This window comes from Loxodonta africana, chromosome 2 (genome assembly GCF_030014295.1).
Source record: "Loxodonta africana isolate mLoxAfr1 chromosome 2, mLoxAfr1.hap2, whole genome shotgun sequence".
In the NCBI taxonomy this organism is placed as follows: Eukaryota; Metazoa; Chordata; class Mammalia; order Proboscidea; family Elephantidae; genus Loxodonta; species Loxodonta africana.
In genome coordinates, this window is record NC_087343.1 from 190,213,002 (window position 1) to 190,230,724 (window position 17,723).

A 17,723-nucleotide genomic window follows, 5' to 3' on the forward strand; every position below is an offset into this window, starting at 1 on the left:
ATGCTCGTTTTGAAAATAAAATGAGTCACTATGGTCTTCCTTATACTATTTTAGAAATAAATTCTCTTTTTAGATGTTCTAATGATTAAGTTAAGGAGGCGTGGTGGTGCAGTGGTTAAGTGCCTGGCTGCTAACCTAAAAGTTGACGCTTCAAACCCGCCAAGCTGCTCCACAGAAGAAAGGCATGGCAGTCTGCTTCCACAAAGATTACAGCCTTGGAAGCCCTATGGGGCAATTCTGCTCTGTCCTATAGGGTTGCTGTGAGTCAGAATCAACTCGATGGCAATAGGTTTGGTGAGTTTTTTGCTTCTTTGTTTTTTTTTTGGGGGGGGGGTAATGATTACATTAGACACTTTAATTTCCTACACTTCTATACTCTTGCAGTTTTCCACCAGTACCATTTTGGGCAAGATGTAAGACGGAAAGGGTAAAACAAATTCTGAGACCAGTCAAGCCAAGAAATCCAAACCAAAAGACATCCTATAAATATGCGATTTAGGAAATGTAAAATACATGCTATACAGAAACTAAGACTGCACAAACCTAACTTGCAAGGTCCCTGATGGACCATGGAAGGAAGAATAAAGGGGAAGCAGATAAGACTATCAGACCAGTGTTATGGCCTCTAAGCAAAAATAAAGGATGAAAAGAGATTATAAGATGGAGGAAGAGGGGGCATTAGACTTATTCCCATTAGACAAACAAATCAGTGGGTGACAAGAGGTGGTCAGGCAGAAGGAGGGCTTAACTTTAGCACTCACATCTCTCTGAGGCTGGGAAGATCAACAAAGGAGTTAAGTCACCATATAGGATTCAGAGGTCAGAGATCAAAAAGAGTTGAAGCCAATTACCAGAGGGCTCCCCAGCTCCATCAAGAACCAAGGTGGTTAACAGCTCCAACTACACAGAAATGGAGGAGACATAAGTTCACCAGCTGGAGATGCCAACAACAACCAGGATACCTGAAAACAGTAGTGAAACTTTCAGGGATGGATGGCAGTTCTCCAGTCCAAATCACATTCCCAGGTCTGCAAAGACTCATAAATACCCTCTGACAACCTGTCCTATCTTGGCAATTGAGGGGAGGGGGCGGGGGGAGGAAGGAGGGCAGAAAAGAGAGAGGAAATTTGAAAGACTGACCATTAATTTAAAAATAGCCTGATTTATCAGGGAATTTTTACATACGTAAATAAACAGAAATGGCTTTAACTAGATTGGATTAAATTCACCGACAGCAGGGAGTTCTATGAGGAAGATGTGATCAGCTTAGAAAAATGAAGATACTTTTTTTTTTATACATGGAATGCATACAAATTACTAACCCTGCTGCAGAGTTTGTATAACATCCATCGTTTCTGCTACTAAAATCAAAAGAGGCAGGGATTCCATTTGTTTTAATTTACTGCATTATACAAATGCATAGCACCATGCCTAGTCCCTGATAACTATGTAAAAATATTTGTCAGGCTAATTAAAAATTCTCTTTTGAATTTAGTTAGGTCAAAGAGGGACAGGTCAAAAACCTATGAAGAGCAAGAAAAAACTGAAATGTTGATAATAATGCTTGTGAAAATTATTCATTTTTGAATACTATTGAGGCCCGGGTGGCACAGTGGTTAAGAGTTTGGCTGCAAACCAAAAGGTCGCCAGTTCAAATCCACCAGTCACTCTGTGGAAACCCTATGGGGCAGTTCTACTCTGTCCTATAGGGTCGCTATGAGTCAGAACCGACCCAATGGCAACGGGTTTGGTTTGTTTGTTTGTTTAATTTTTAAAACTTGAACTTTTTATTAGCCATTAGAGACATGCAAATCAAAACTACAATGAGATTCCATCTCACTCCAACACGGCTGCCGTTAATCCAAAAAACACAAAATAATAAACGTTGGAGAGGTTATGGAGAGGCTGGAACACTTATACACTGCTGGTGGGAATGTAAAATGGTACAACCATTTTGGAAATCAATTTGGCACTTCCTTAAAAAGCCAGAAATAGAACTATATCATATGATCCAGCAATCCCACTCCTTGGAATACATACTAGAGAAATAAGAGTCTTTACACGAACAGATATATGCACACCCATGTTCACTGCAGCACTGTTTACAATAGCAAAAAGATGGAAGCAACCAAGGTGCCCATCAATGGATGAATGGATAAATAAATTATGGTATATTCACAGAATGAAATATTACACATCAATAAAGAACAGTGATGAATCTGTGAAACACTTCATAACATGGAGGGATCTGGAAGGCATTATGCTGAGTGAAATTAGTCAGCTGCAAAAGGACAAATATTGTATAAGACCACTATTATAAGTACTCGAGAAATAGTTTAAACAAAGAAAATATTCTTTGATGGTTACGAGGGGGGAAGGGAGGGAGGGAGGAGGGAGGGAGGGAGAGGGGTGTTCACTAATTAAATAGTAGATAAGAACTATTTTAGGTGAGGGGAAAGATAACACACAATACAGGAGAGGTCAGCACAACTGGACTAAACCAAAAGCAAAGCAGTTTCCTGAATAAACTGAATGCTTCGAAGGCCACTGTAGCAGGGGCAGGGGTTTGGGGGGCCATGGTTTCAGGGGACATCTAAGTCAATGGGCATAATAAAATCTATTAAGAAAACATTATGCATCCCACTTTGGAGAGTAGCATCTGGGGTCTTAAATGCTAGCATGTGGCCATCTAAGATGCATCAATTGGTCTCAACTCACCTGGAGCAAAGGAGAATGAAGAGCACCAAGCCCAGGCCAGTGCCGTCAAGTCGATTCCGACTCATAGCGACCCCATAGGACAGAGCAGAATTGCCCCATAGAGTTTCCGAGGAGCTCCTGGTAGATTTGAACTGCCGACCCTTTGGTTAGCAGCAGTAGCACTTAGCCACTTCGCCACCAGGGCAAGAGACAGAAAGGGCCACAGAAACCAGAGACTACATCAGCCTGAGACCAGAAGAACTAGACGGTGCCTGGCTACAACTGATAACTGCCCTGACAGGGAACAAAACAGAGAACCCCTGAGGGAGCAGGAGAGCAGTGGGATGCAGACCTCAAATTCACGTAAAAAGACCAGACTTAATGGTCTGACTGAGACTAGAAGGACCCCAGTGGTCATGGCCCCCAGACCTTCTGTTGGCCCAGGACAGGAACCATTCCTGAAGGCAACTCTTCAAACAGGGATTGGACTGGACTATGGGATAGAAAATGATGCTGGTAGGGAGTGGGCTTCTTGGATCAAGAAGACATGTGAGACTATGTTGGCATCTCCTGTCTGGAGGGGAGATAAGAGGGCAGAGGGGGTCAGAAGCTGGCCTAATGGACATGAAAAGAAAGAGTGGAGGGAAGGAGTGTGTTGTCTCATTAGGGGGAGAGCAATTAGAAGTATATAGCAAGGTGTATATAAATTTTTGTATGAGAGATTGACTTGATTTGTAAACTTTCACTTAAAGCACAATTTAAAAAACTGTACTATCGATGACAAAAAAAAAATAAAACTTTCCCAGTTCTTAGAAAAACTTAGCTTTTACTTCATGAAAAACTTAATCAGTCTTCCATTTCCAGACATGAAAAAGCAATTAGGACCAAACTTGCCCTCTACAAAGCTAGATAAATGAAAATACTCATGTACAAAACAGGTGTTCCTGTGTATGAAACACAGGAAAACAAGTAGCAGAAGACTATGCTACCCGAGAGCAGGGGAATAAGGTCAGCCCTCTGATCACAATGGATTTCTGCCCAGAGAAACTTTCTAGACACGATTCAGGGAGGAGGATCTCAAGCAGGTCATATGGGTCTCACTCAATTCAGGAGACAGGGATCAGAATTCAGAAGAGCTGGGCAGCTGGAATTTGTGGGTCAGAGAACTGGCGAGAAGAAAGCTTTACAGAAAGGAAGCTCCGAAAGTCTTCATAACGGTGCCCTTGAGTCTAGTGCTGAATACAAACTAAGCGTATGTAATGTGGCGCCACCACAAGGCCAAAGAACAACCAGAAAGCTATAACCTGAAGAATCCCTAGAGAGTACAAATAGCTGGATATTCCACTTCCACCCATCTAGAATGGTAATTCCAGAACACTTAACTGTGCTCAGGAGGAACCTGTACATAGGTCAAGAGGCAGTTGTTCAGACAGAATAAAGGGATACTGCATGGTTTAAAGTCAGGAAAGGCGTGCATCAGGGTTGTATCCTTTCACCATACCTATTCAATCTGTATGCTGAGCAAATAATCTGAGAAGCTGGACTATATGAAGAAAAACGGTGCATCAGCACTGGTGAAAGACAAATTAAGAACCTGAGTTATGCAGATGATACAACCTTGCTTGCTGAAAGTGAAGAGGACTTGAAGCACCTATTGATGAAGATCAAAGACCACAGCCTTCACTATGGATTACACTTCAACATAAAGAAAACAAAAATCCTCACAACTGGGCCAATAAGCAGCATCGTGAAAAATGAAGAAAAGCTTTCATTTTACTTGGATCCAAAATCAACACCCATAGAAGCAGCAGTTAAGAAATCAAAGATGCACTGCATTGGGCAAATCTGCTACAAAAGACCTCTTTAAAGTGTTGAAAAGTAAAGATGTCGCCTTGACCCAAGCCATGGTATTTTCAATCGCATCATATGCATGAGAAAGCTGGACAATGAATAAGGAAGACAGAAGAAGAACTGACACCTTTGAATTGTGTTGCTGGTGAAGAATACTGAATATACTATGCACTGCCAAAAGAATGAACAAATCTGTCTTGGAAGAAGTACAACCAGAATGTTCCTTAGAAGCAAGGATGGTGACACTACATCTTACATACTTTGGATATGTTGTCAGGAGAGATCAGTCCCTCAAGAAGGACATTATGCTTGGTAAAGTACAGGGTAAATGAAAAAGAGGAAGGCCCTCAACAAGATGGACTGACACAGTGGCTGCAACAATGGGCTCAAGCATAACAATGATTGTGGGCAGGGCGCAGGACTAGGCAGAGTTTCATTCTGTTGTACACATGGTCGCTATGAGTCGGAACCAGCTCGACAGCGCCTAACAACAACAACGACAAGATAAATATGCCATAACAAAAGAAAAAAATAAGCCTGGTCTAATACCCTTTGAAAAAAGACAACAAAATTCAGCATTCAAAAGTGTAAAATCCACAATGTGCCTCACCAAAATTTATTAGATGTGCAAAGAAGCAGGAAAATATGACCCGTAACTAGGAGAAAAATCATTCAATAGGAAAGACCCCAAAATGACAGGTAATAATAGATTAGGAGCCAAGAGCCTTAAAACAATGATATAACTAGGCTCCATAAGCTCAAGTATCTGAAGGAAAACAAGCATAATGAAAACAGAAAAGGAGGATAAACAACAGCATGCACACAAAAACCTAAGTGGAACTTCTAAAACGGGGGGGAAAAAAACTTTTCTTAAAAAAACTCACAGAATAATATCACCAAAGAACTGGATGGTATACAATAAAAGATTAGCAAATTAGGAAATACAGCAATAAAAATGATCTAGAAGAAAAAGTCTGGAAAAAATAAAGAGTATCAGTGACCTGTAGAACAGTACCAAGCGATCTCTAACATATGTATAATTGCGGTTACAAAAAAAGAAGAGGGGGAAGAAAAAAATATTTGAAGAACTAGTGGCTAAATACTTCCAAAATTTTACAAAAAACCATAAACCCATAGATTCAAGAAGCTTGATGAAGCCCAAAACAGGATAAATGTCAAGAAAATGACATTATGGCACATCATAAATAAATTTAAAAAAATAATAAAGAGAAACTCATAAAAGCTGTCAGAGAAGAGAGGTATATTATGTATGTGTAATAAAGATAAAGTTGACCACAGATTTCTCATCAGAAACTATGCAATCCAGAAGGCAATGAAACAAAATCCTCAGAGTGCTGGGAAAAAGAGGGTCGACTTAAGAGTTCAATACTTGTCATCGAGTCAATTCTGACTCATAGTGACCCTACAGGACACAGCAGAACTGCCCTGAATGGTTTCCAAGGAGCAGCAGGTGGATTCTAACTGCCGATCTTTTGGTTAGCAGCTGAGCTCTTAACCACTGCGCCACCAGGGCTCCAGGAGTTCAATACCCATTGCCGTCAAGTTGATTCTGACTCATAGCAACCCTACAGGAAAGAGGAGAACTGCTCCATAAGGTTTCCAAGGAGCAGCTGGTGGACTCAAACTGCCAACCTTTTTGTTAGCAGCCGAACGCTTAACCAGTGTGCCACCAGGGCCCCAAGAGTCCAACAGACACTAAAAACATCCTTCAAAAAGGAAAGAAAAATAAAGACCTTTCCTAACAGCAACAAAAAAAGGCAGAGTAAATACATCAGTAGCAGACCTCTACTACAAGAAATGTTAAAGTTTTTCTTCAAACCAGAAGAAACCTTGAATCTAATGAAGAAATTAATGAGGGAATAGTAAACATGAGGGTGGAAATAAAATATTTCTCAGTTTATTTAAACTGATTCACCAGTTAAAGCAAATATAATAGCAGTATTACTTATAGTCTTTGTAGCAGTAAAAGGTAAGACAACAATAGCATAAAAATGGGAGGAGGAAAGACATATACTGTGGTAAAGTCTCTCTTAAAGTATATGAAGCAGTATCATATTATCTTAAGATAAAAAAAAGAAAATTTCTTATAGGCTGTGATAAATTAAAGACGCAAACTGTAAATCCTACAGCAACCAATGGGGGGAAAAGAGCAAAGAGGTTTACCTAATAAGCCAATAGGAGAGAGAAAAATGGAATCATTAAAGACTGAATTAATCCAAAAGAAAACAGGAAAAAAAAATGAAAGAAGGGAAACAAAGACAGCAGGTGAGACCAATAGAAAACAATTAACAAGATATTAGATTTAAAATCAGAAGCCTGGATGGTGCAAGTGGTTTGTGATCAGCTGCAAACAGAAAGGTTGGCAGTTTGAACCCACCCAGTGGCTCCACAGAAGAGAAGGCCTGGCAATTTGCTCATGAAGATTATAGCCAATGAGAAGGTAGAGGGGGTTAGAAGCTGGCAAAATGGACAAGAAAACAGAAAGCGGAGAGAGGGACCAGGCTGTCTCAGTAGGGGGAGAGTAATTGGGAGTACGTAGCAAGGTGTATATAAGTTTTTGTGTGAGAGACTGACTTGATTTGTAAACCTATATTTAAAGCACAATTATTAAAAAAAAAGATTATCACCAAGAAAACCCTATGAAGCAGTTCTACTCTGTAATACATGGGGTCACCATGAGTCGGGGGCGGACTCAATGGCAGATTATAACAACAGATTTAAAGTCAAACATGTTAATAATTAAATGTAAGTGGTCAAAATTCCCCAATTAAAACAGAGAAGCTGTGAAGTTGTATGATTATATGCCATCTACAAGGCATACAAAGGCATATTGATTAAAAGTAAAAGGATGGAAAAAGATATATCACACAATCACTAATCAAAGGAAATCTAGAGTGGCTATATTAATATCAGACAAAGTTGACTTTACAACAAGGAATATTACCAGAGATAAAGCGAGACATCTATAATGACAAACGAATTAATTTATCAACAGGACATAACAATCCCAAATGTGTACATCCCTACTAAGAGAGCTTCTACATATTAGGGAAAAAAAAATGACAAATCAAAGGAAAAATAGACAAATCCAAATTTATAACTTGACATTTCAACACTTTTCTTAGCTATGGATAGAAACAGAAAACAGAAAAAAAGTAAAGATATGAAAGACTTGAACAACACTTCCATAGGGTTGGTATGAGTCAGAATCGACTCAATGGCAATGGGTTTGCTTTGGTTTGGTTTATCAACCAACTTGGTCTAATTGATATTATAGAACACTCTACCCAACAATAGAAGGATACACATTCTTTCCAAGTACACACCAAACAGTTACCAAGATAAATATTATTCTGGGCCATAAAACAAGTTCCAATAAATTTCAAAGGACTGAAATCATACAAAGTATGTCCTGTGACATAACTAAAAGTTAGTAATAGAAAAATATCGGGAAAGAAGACAGTCCTCACATCGACAATCTAAGCTTCCAACCTAAATTTCTAAAAAATTAGCAAATTAAATCTAAAATAAGCAGAAGGAAGAAAATAATAAAGATGAGAGCCCGAACTAATAGAAAAGAGAAAAACCAATGAAGCCAAAACCTTTGTCTTTGAAACAATCAATAAAATCAATAAACCTCTAACCAGACTGATCAAGAAAATATGAGATACAAATTACCAATATCAGGAATAAAAGAGGGAACATCAGTATAGATCCTTCAGACATTAAAGTAAAACCAAAGAATATTAGACATTATACTAATAAATTCCACAACTTAGGTGAAAGGTACAAATTATTTGGAAAATATTAAGATTCTAGCGCTCATAGAGAAGAAATGGATAACCAAAACAGCCCTGTATCTGTTAAAGAAATTGGCTTCACTGATGAATTTTATTCAGTATTTAAGGACGATTTACCATATTTTTATGGAAATAACACATGCCTTCTATATTTGTTTGCCAACCGCACCCTCCCTCTGCAAGGTATTTTTCTAAGGGCGCTATGCTCATTTTTTTTACAGTAACATGGAGAAAAAACTGGCACAGCAGTGCTTATGAAAATACCTCACGAGGGAAGGGAGCAGTTCACAAACAAACATAGGTGTTATTTGCATAAAAATATGTTAATACCAACTCTATACAAACTCTTCCAGAAAATAGAAGGAACAGCTCCAAAACTCATACTTTGAGGACTGCATTACCTTGATACCAAAACCCATCAAACGTATTACAAGAAAAGTCACAGACCAATATATCATGAGTGTTGTAGGATTATATTACACTGCTTGTGAAACTCACTGAGCTTTAAGTTTACAATTGATGAATTTTATTGTATATAAATTATACCTCAGTAAAGTTAATTTTTTTTTTTAATTAAGCTGTTACACAAAAATGTTTCGCAAAAAGTAAACTGAAGGCTCAAATGGTTTTTCTGATAAACAGTACGAAACATTTAAGGAAGAAATACCACCAATCTTTCCCAAACTCCTTCAAAAAAAAAGAAAAGATCATTCATTTTACAAAGCCAGCACCATCTCGATGCCTAACCTGGGAAAAGCCATTATCAGAAGATTACCAACCATTACCTTTATGTACACAGACATAAAAAATCCTTAACACAATGTTAGCAAATCAAACCCAAAAATACATTAAAAAGATAACATATTGTGACCAACTGCAATTTTTCTCAAGAATTAAAATTGGTTTAACACTAAAAAAAAAAAAAAAAATCAACGTAATGCACCATGTTTAAAGAGATTAAATCATATGAGGATTTCAACAGATACATTTAAAGCATTTGACAAAGCTGAACACCTATTCATGACTTAAATTCTCAAATAACTTCCTTAATCTGATTAAGAGCATATATAAAAAACTTACAGCTAACATAATACTTACTGGTCCAAGATGGGACACCTTATTTTTTGTGCTCAAGAACATGGCTAGAATGTCCATTGTCACACTTCTATTCAATACGAATTTCACTAGTCATAGCCAGTGCAATAAAGCAAGAAAAACAAATTAAAAAGCATAAGCATCAGGAAGGATCCAGATGGTATGACTGTCTACAAAGAAAATCCTAAGGAATATATAAAACCAGTAGAATACGTGAATTTAGCAAAGTCATAGAATACAAAGAATAAAAAGGACAAATGAAGCTACACAAAATTCATGTCATCAGCATAACTAAAAGGCACAAAACGCAAATTAAAAAATAACCATTTAAATCCTGTCAAACCCTCATGCTTCTGCCATAAGCCTTCACAAAGAGCAAAGGCAGTCCAGGACAAACAGCACAGAAGAAAAAGAGAAGGAAACTAGCAGCAGACCTAAATATTGACATAAAAATCACATTAAGTGTGAAAGTACTAGAAAAGAGTCCTGCTAGATCAGAGTTGGTTACAGATAAGAAAATAAAAAGATGGTGCAGGACACACAGGGGCAGTCTTCAAAAAGTCACTCTAGGAGAAAAGAAGGGAAAATGGAAAGGAAAGGCATCCTTTGGAAACCACAGAATTAAAGGAAAAAGAAGTGGTAGGGCAGGCATTTTAGGATTCTGCAAGACAAAAGAATTTTTTTTTCTTTTAATTCAAATGACACAAAGCCCTTCTCCTGCTTCCTCTCTTCTGGCCCAAAATAAAGCCATCCAGTAAAGAAAGTATACTTCCCTACACTAAAAAGAGGATGCTCCTGAACTAGGAATCTTGTAAACTTAAACAATCTCGAGCCACTAGCCCTGTCCCAAGAAATGTAGCAATGCAAACAATCATCATTTATACAAAAAGAAAACAGAAAGGAGAAAATTTAGCTAACTAAACACCACACAGGAGTGCTGGTGGCATAGTGGTTAAGAGTTCAGCTGCTAACCAAAAGCTCGGCAGTTCGAATCCACCAGGCACTCCTTGGAAACCATATGGGGCAGTTCTACTCTGTCCTGTAGGGTGGCTATGAGTCGGAATCAATGGCATCCAGTTTTGTTTTGTTTTTTAAACACCACACAAAAAGAAGTGAAAGAGGAAGGGAAAAAAAAAAAAACCATAAAATTAAAACAGCACCCCAACCAGCCTTTCTCAGCTGGGGTTCTTACAAGATAATTAAGCCCTAACCAAAGTGATTTCAGTGACTATTTTCTTAATTTTCTTTAGAATGGTGCATAGCACAATTCTAGTTACTTATGAGAGAAGTTAATTATTCATTACCACAATGCATGCATTAGGGCGTAATGCTCTTACTTAACCCAGATGAGAGGAGTCAGTCCAAACTGAATTAAATAGACTCAAACAAGCATGATGTTATTTTTTTTAAAAAAGACCCTCATTGAATCAGAAATTCAAAAATTAAGAACAGAAATGCATTAAAATCAGAAACAAATGAGCTGACTGAACACAGAAAAGAAATTAAAAAAGGCAAAAACGACAGGTAAATTACAATGCTCAAAATAAGAGTAAATTCCACTTAAAAATGTATAGGAGACACTGAAGAAAATAAAAATAAGTTTTAAAAAGTAGCAAAATAGTAGTTGAAATGGAAGATAAAGACCCAACCCAATCAAAATTGGAGCTTCTAAAGAAAAATAAAATAATGGAACAGGCATAATACTGAAAACTATAATCCAAATGGTTGTCTAGTGATGTCTGTTGGGTAAAGAGAAATGGTGAGTGAGAGCTAAAAGGTATGGGGGTTTCTTTTTGGGGCAATGAAAATATCCTAAATTTATTTGTGGTGATGATTACACAACTCTGTAAATACACTAGAAATCATTGTGTTGTACGCTCTTAATGGGTAAACTGTCATTTAGGAAGTAATATTGGAATCATTATTCCCTGTCCTTGAGCATAGAGAATGTGACCCAGCTGGAGGTGGGCTCACAAGGACTCATCAACTAGGCCCTGAAGGTGTAAAGACAATAGATAGCTAAAATAATCTTGGAAAATATCTTTTAGGGAAACTTTCACGTAAAAAAAAAAAATTTTTTTTTTTTAACGTAAGCCAGAACACAAAAGGCTTTCCACTCCCATCTTTTTCTATTAGCATTTGTTGTTGTTGTTAGGTGCCATCCAATGGGTTCTGACTCATAGGGACCCTATGCACAACAGAAGGGAACACTGCCCGGTCCTGCCCCATTCTTACAATCATTGTTATGCTTGAGCCCATTGTTGCAGCCACTGTGTCAATCCATCTCATTGAGGGTCTTCCTCTTTTCTGCTGACCCTGTACTTTACCAAGCATGACATCCTTCTCCAGGGACTGTCCCTCCTGGCAACATATCCAAAGTATGTAAGATGCAGTCTCGCCCATCCTTGCTTCTAAGGAGCATTCTGGTTGTACTTCTTCCAAGACAGATTTGTTCATTCCTTTGGCAGTCCATGGCATATCCAATATTCTTCTCCAAGACCACAATTCAAAAGCATCAATTCTTCCTCTGTCTTCCTTATTCATTGTCCAGCTTTCACATGTACATGAGGCAACTGAAAACACCATCGGTTGGGTCAGGCGCACCTTAGTCCTCAAGGTGACATCTTTGCTTTTTAACACTTTAAAGAGATTTTTTGCAGCAGTTTTGCCCAATGCAGTGCATCTTTGATTTCTTAACTGCTGCTTCTATGGGTGTTGATTGTGGATCCAAGTAAAATGAAATCCTTGACAACTTCAATCTTTTCTCTTTTTATCATGATGTTGCTTCGTGTTGAAGTGTAATCCAAACTGAAGGCTATGGTTTTTAATCTTCATCAGTAAGTGCTTCAAGTCTCTTCACTTTCAGTAAGCAAGGTTGTATCATCTGCATAATACTGGTTGTTAATGAGTCTTCCTCCAATCCTGATGTGCCCACTCTTCTTCATATAGTCCAGCTTCTCAGATTATTTGCTCAGCATACAGATTGAATAGGTATGCTGAAAGGATACCGCCCTGACACACACCTTTCCTAACTTTAAACCACGCAGTGTCCCCTTTTTCTGCTCAAACAACTGCCTCTTGATCCATGTACAGATTTCTCACAAGCACAATTAAGTGTTCCAGAATTCCCATTCTCTGCAATGTTATCCATAATTTGTTATCATCTACATGGTCAAATGCTTTAGCATAGTCGATAAAATACAGGTAAATATCTTTCTGGTATTCTCTGCCTTCAGCCAGGATCCATCTGACATCAGCAATGATGTCCCTGGTTCCACATCCTCTTCCAAATCTGGCTTGAATTTCTGGCATGGCTATGCTCCAATAAAACTTTATTTATAAAAACACAGTTGAGTTTGGCCTGTAGACCACAGTTTGCCAACTCTTAGTCTAATAAAATAGAAAATCTAGAAATAAACCCGAGTACATATGGAAATTTAGTACATAATAAAAGTGGCATCAAGTTAATGGGCAACTTTTTAATAAACCATGCTGGGACACCTGGTTAGCCATTTGGAAAAAGACAAAATTAGATCCATATCTCACAGAATAGACATGATACATATACCAAATAGATCAAAAATCTAAATTTAAGGGATGAAACCACAGAAGTACTACAAGAAAACATGGGTGAATTCCTTTAAAACTTGGGTGCAAGGAAAGGTTATCTATGACTCAAAATCCAGATACAATAAAAGACTGAAAATTTGACTAGGTAAAAATTAATAACTTTTGCACACCAATTTTAAAAACTATATGCAAAGTCAAAAGAAAAGTGACAACTTTAGGGGTGGGGGATTAATTACAACATGTCATGAACTAATAACCCTAAAATTTTCTTTTAAAATGTGGTGGGAAAGGGAGAAAATGTCAAAATTCCAACAGAAAAATGAGGGAAGTACACAAAGAGGCTTCTTAGAAGATATAAAAGTGGTCCTTAAATAAGAAAAGATGTTCAAGCTCACACACACTTAAAGAAATGCAGTTAAAGCTACACACTTCGTACGTAACAGAATGGCAAATGTTCAGGTACATGACAACACGGCTGTCAGTGAAGCAGTGAGGAAGCAGGCACCCTCATACACTTCTGCTGAGAAGGCGAATCGGTACAATGTTTTTGGAGCAGAACTTGCCAATACCTAACAAAACTATGTGTGCATTCACCTTTTGATCTGGCAACCTCACTTCCAGGAATTTTCCCTGAAGATACATCTTCAATAACAATACGAAAATATACATGCACCAAGTTATTCATTGCAGCACTGTTTATACAGTAAAACCTGAGAAAGCTGGAGCCTATGTAAGGCAGATACTCTTCAGAGGAGGAAAACTCAAGTATTTTCCACCAAAACAAGAGATAGAAGAGAAGTTAAAACTGCATCTTGTCAAAGGTGGAAAACTTTGAGACCTGAGAAAAGGCAGTCCCATTGAGTTCCAGTTTCTCACAGTTTCACTGTAATTTCAACAACAACAACAACAAAAAAAAAAAAAACTGGAAACCTACAGTCTTCCATATAAATGAGATAATCAGACTATGCAGCTGTAAGAAATAAAGAACACCTCCATGGACTGCTACAGAATAATTTCAGGGTACACATATTTTTTTTTCTTTTATATAGGGTCGCTATGAGTCAGTATATAGACTCAACAGCAGTGAGTTTGGTTTGGCTTTATTTAGGTGAAAAAACCAAAGTGCAAAAGAGTATTATATACTAGCTTTGGTATAAAAAAGAAGATATAAGAAAATGTATACATACCTGCTCATTGGTGCATAAAGAAATCCACCAAGAATAAACTAGAAACTGGTAAGGTTTTCTAAGGGAGATAAGTAGGAACAGGATGGAAAGATGAGGGAATAGGAATGGGAGAGAAAGAATGAGAGGTACTCACATTTTTACGAGTATACCTTTTGTACTGTATTGTTCTGACTTTTAGAAACATGTCAAATGCTTAAATACTCAAAAACCAAAATCAACAAAGATTGGGAGAAAGGAATAGAATACCAGCAGAAACAAATGAACCTAAATATATTTCAAATGAATGATATAACTACGCTTAATAGTGAAGGGGGGGAACTAACCCAAGGGACTCATGAACTCAGTAGTCAGACAATATGGCCATAGGCCAAAGATTTAAAGAAAAAAAAAAAAAAAGTAGGCACAAAATAAAATAATCTTTCAATGATTTGGAGCCCCGGTGGCACAGTGGTTAAGAGCTCAGCTGCTAACCAAAAGGTCAGCAGTTCAAATCCAGAAGCCGCTCCTTGGACAGTTCTACTCTGTCTGTAAGGTAGCTATGAGTTAGAATCGACTCAACAGCAATGGGTTTGGTTTTTTTACTGTTGTTACTGCTGTTTTCTTTTGTTTTCAAAAACTTGCTTACATTAATACTCAACATTTTTAATTGTGGGATCATATCCCAAGAATAAAAGTGCTGAAATTTTTTGTGCCCGTTTTCACCACTTCTGTCAGATGGCCTTAGTACTGAGAACACTACAGGCTCACGTGTCTTTCCCAAGCCATTCACTACTAGTCTGTAATAAGGGTTCAACCATCTATCTCTTTTTGTGAACTCTAAGAGAGCCTTCCTGGCAATGTTTCCTTCTGCAAAGTCTTTTCATTTGAAATTAATTAGGTGATAGTTTCTTCTTATCTATCATCACAGCTAGCATGACTCTAATCCTTAATTTTTCATTTCCTGTTGTCTTGAATGGAAGCTCTGGTGGTGCAGTGGTTAAGAGCTTGGTTGCTAACCAAAAGATCAGCAGTTCAAATCCACCAGCCGCTCCTTGGAAACCCTATGGGGCAGTTCTACTCTGTCCTATAGGGTCACTATGAGTCGGAATCGGCTCAACAGCAACAGGTTTGGTTTTTGGGGGGTTTGGTTGTCTTAAAGATGAAGAATTTAACATTTCTGTTTTACTCCAAATTACCTGACTAAAATGCATTCTATAAGAGATTTTGGAAAGACTCCTAGTTTTCTAAAGGAGAGGAGGGGAATATCAAGAACCTTCCTTATATTAGGATAAAGAGCATATGCAATCTGTCTATGGAGACTGGCAGCTGGCCCCTTGTATCAGCAGGGCATAGCATAGTATATGGCACATAGTAGGTACTCAGTTAATATGTATAAGATATATGTTTGATTCTATGCTTTCTTAAGGATTATGCCAGCTGAATGATGCAGGTCTGAACTCTGGCCACAGTCCCCAGGCAGTTCAATAGGGAGGCATGGGCTAAAACTGGAAACAGGGACTCAAACAGTTGTTAGGTGTTTGAAAATGTCTCTGGATTTTTTTCTGGGCCAAGCATATCCACTAGTAGATCTTCTTTTAGTAGGCCAGGCCTTAGCTGACTCAACACATACTCAAATTGCTCAGTGTAAAGAGTTGTCACATGTGAAGAAGTCTGTGGCTATGAATTCAGAGTATGCTACTAAATCATGCAGAGCAACAGGCTTACTAAAACTTTTCAAATTAATAACATTCAATCCTAGTGAAGGTAGAGTGAGATGTGAACCCTCCGGAAAACAATTTGACAAAACATACATATCTTCTTCTAGAAATATATCCTAAGTAAATAATCCAAAATAAAGGCAAAGATTTATGAATAAAGATGGTGATTTGTTACTTTAATAATTGAGAATGAAGATTCTAGCCACCAAAAGAAAGGACAAATAAATTATGGAATGTTCATGAAACACATTTTCTGGTCATTTCAAATTAGTTATCAGAAACTTTTAATAATAGGAAAACATTTATACAGTCACTGAAATAAGCATATAAAACATAAAAAGTAAAATAAAGCATACAAAATGATAAATATTCTTAACTATGCATAAATTTAAAAAGAAAATATGCCAAAACATTAAGAATGGCACCCCCTAAATTGAGGGTTATTTCTCTGTTACTCTTTCCACACTTCCCCCACAACATTCTACAATACGTGTGCATTGTCTTTATAATCAGAAATGGGTATTTTCTTTAGGCAAAACAAAATGCAATGAGCTGGTCTTCAAAGCAAAATCAATTTTTACTCAAGATAATCTTTCAAATCATGTGAATACTTGGTATACACAGAACTCAACAAACCAGGCTATGATAGAAAATAATGCTATACTGTATAATCCTGTATTTTGTTATAATACTCTAACGAAGCTTACAGATAGCCATTCCTTCACATCCCAGGTTATTTTGCCTATTTTTCCTTCAATAAATAATTATGAAGTACCTACTACCTGTCAGGAACTATTCTAGAAACTGGTGTATTTACCAAGCAGTGAACAAGAAGACACGACCCTTTTTCTCATGGAACTTGCATTCTGGTGGGGAAAAAAGACAACAGACAGGAAAAAAAATAAATAAACATGAAGCATAATTTCAAGTAATGCTAAGTGCTATGAAGTAAAAAAAGGGTAAAGGAACAGAGTGGAAAGCAGGAAGCTATTTTAGACTGGGTGGTCAGAGAAAGCCTCTATAAAGAGGAGACGTGATAATGTAAACTACTGGTGTAACAACATAAAATACTAGTAAAATAGCCCATCATCATCGTTATAATGTTGAGTTCTCTTCCTTCTTGGATAATACAAAATGAAGCATAATGAGAGTCCCTGGGTGGTGTAAACAGTTAACGTGCTCAACTACTAACCAAAAGGTTGGAGGCTCAAGTCTACACAGAGGCACCTCAGAACAAAGTCATGGTGATCTACTTCTAAAAAATCTGCCATAGAAAACTCTGTGGAACACAGTTCTACTCTGACACACACTCAGTCACCATGAGTTGGAATCAACTGGATGGCAACTGGTAGTGGTGTTACCTAACTGCCCTAAGATTTATTAAAGTCTATTTACAACTTAAAATACAAATATTCATCTCTCTGAAAACAGTTTCTACTTTAAAAGGCAGTAAGTCATACTGGAGCTAGAAAGACTAGGTTAGAATCCTGGCTCTACTATTTACTGCTAGTATGTCTTGGGCAAGTCACAAGCGTGTACACGCGCAGTCTCTCTCTCTGGGTCTCAATTTTCTTATATATAAAACAGACAGAATACCACTATTTTATAAGGTTGAAAAGAGATATAATTTCTTTAATATAATGTTAAGAAATATAAGAACTACAACATGCCTGGCATTTAAGTTTTCATTAAGTGTGAATTCCCTGCATACTTATGCTTTTTGCACAAAATGTATGCCATATACCAGATGAGTCTTCATGAAGTGTTATTTTAGTACTGCAGATAGACACATATCATCATTTTCA

The 17,723-nt window shown here is 37.5% G+C and overlaps 1 protein-coding gene across 9 annotated transcripts in view; it reads right to left on the reverse strand.

The window, feature by feature from the left end:
* FBXW11 (F-box and WD repeat domain containing 11) overlaps positions 1-17,723 on the reverse strand; it is a 132,467-nt gene that overhangs the window by 63,114 nt on the left and 51,630 nt on the right. The window contains exon 3 of one of the 9 annotated variants that reach the window (XM_064279118.1): positions 16,736-16,784. The exons of the other annotated variants lie outside the window; for them this stretch is intronic. The gene's annotated coding sequence lies outside the window, so the exon portion shown is untranslated. The remainder of the gene's footprint in view (positions 1-16,735; positions 16,785-17,723) is intronic. 9 annotated transcript variants of the gene reach the window in all.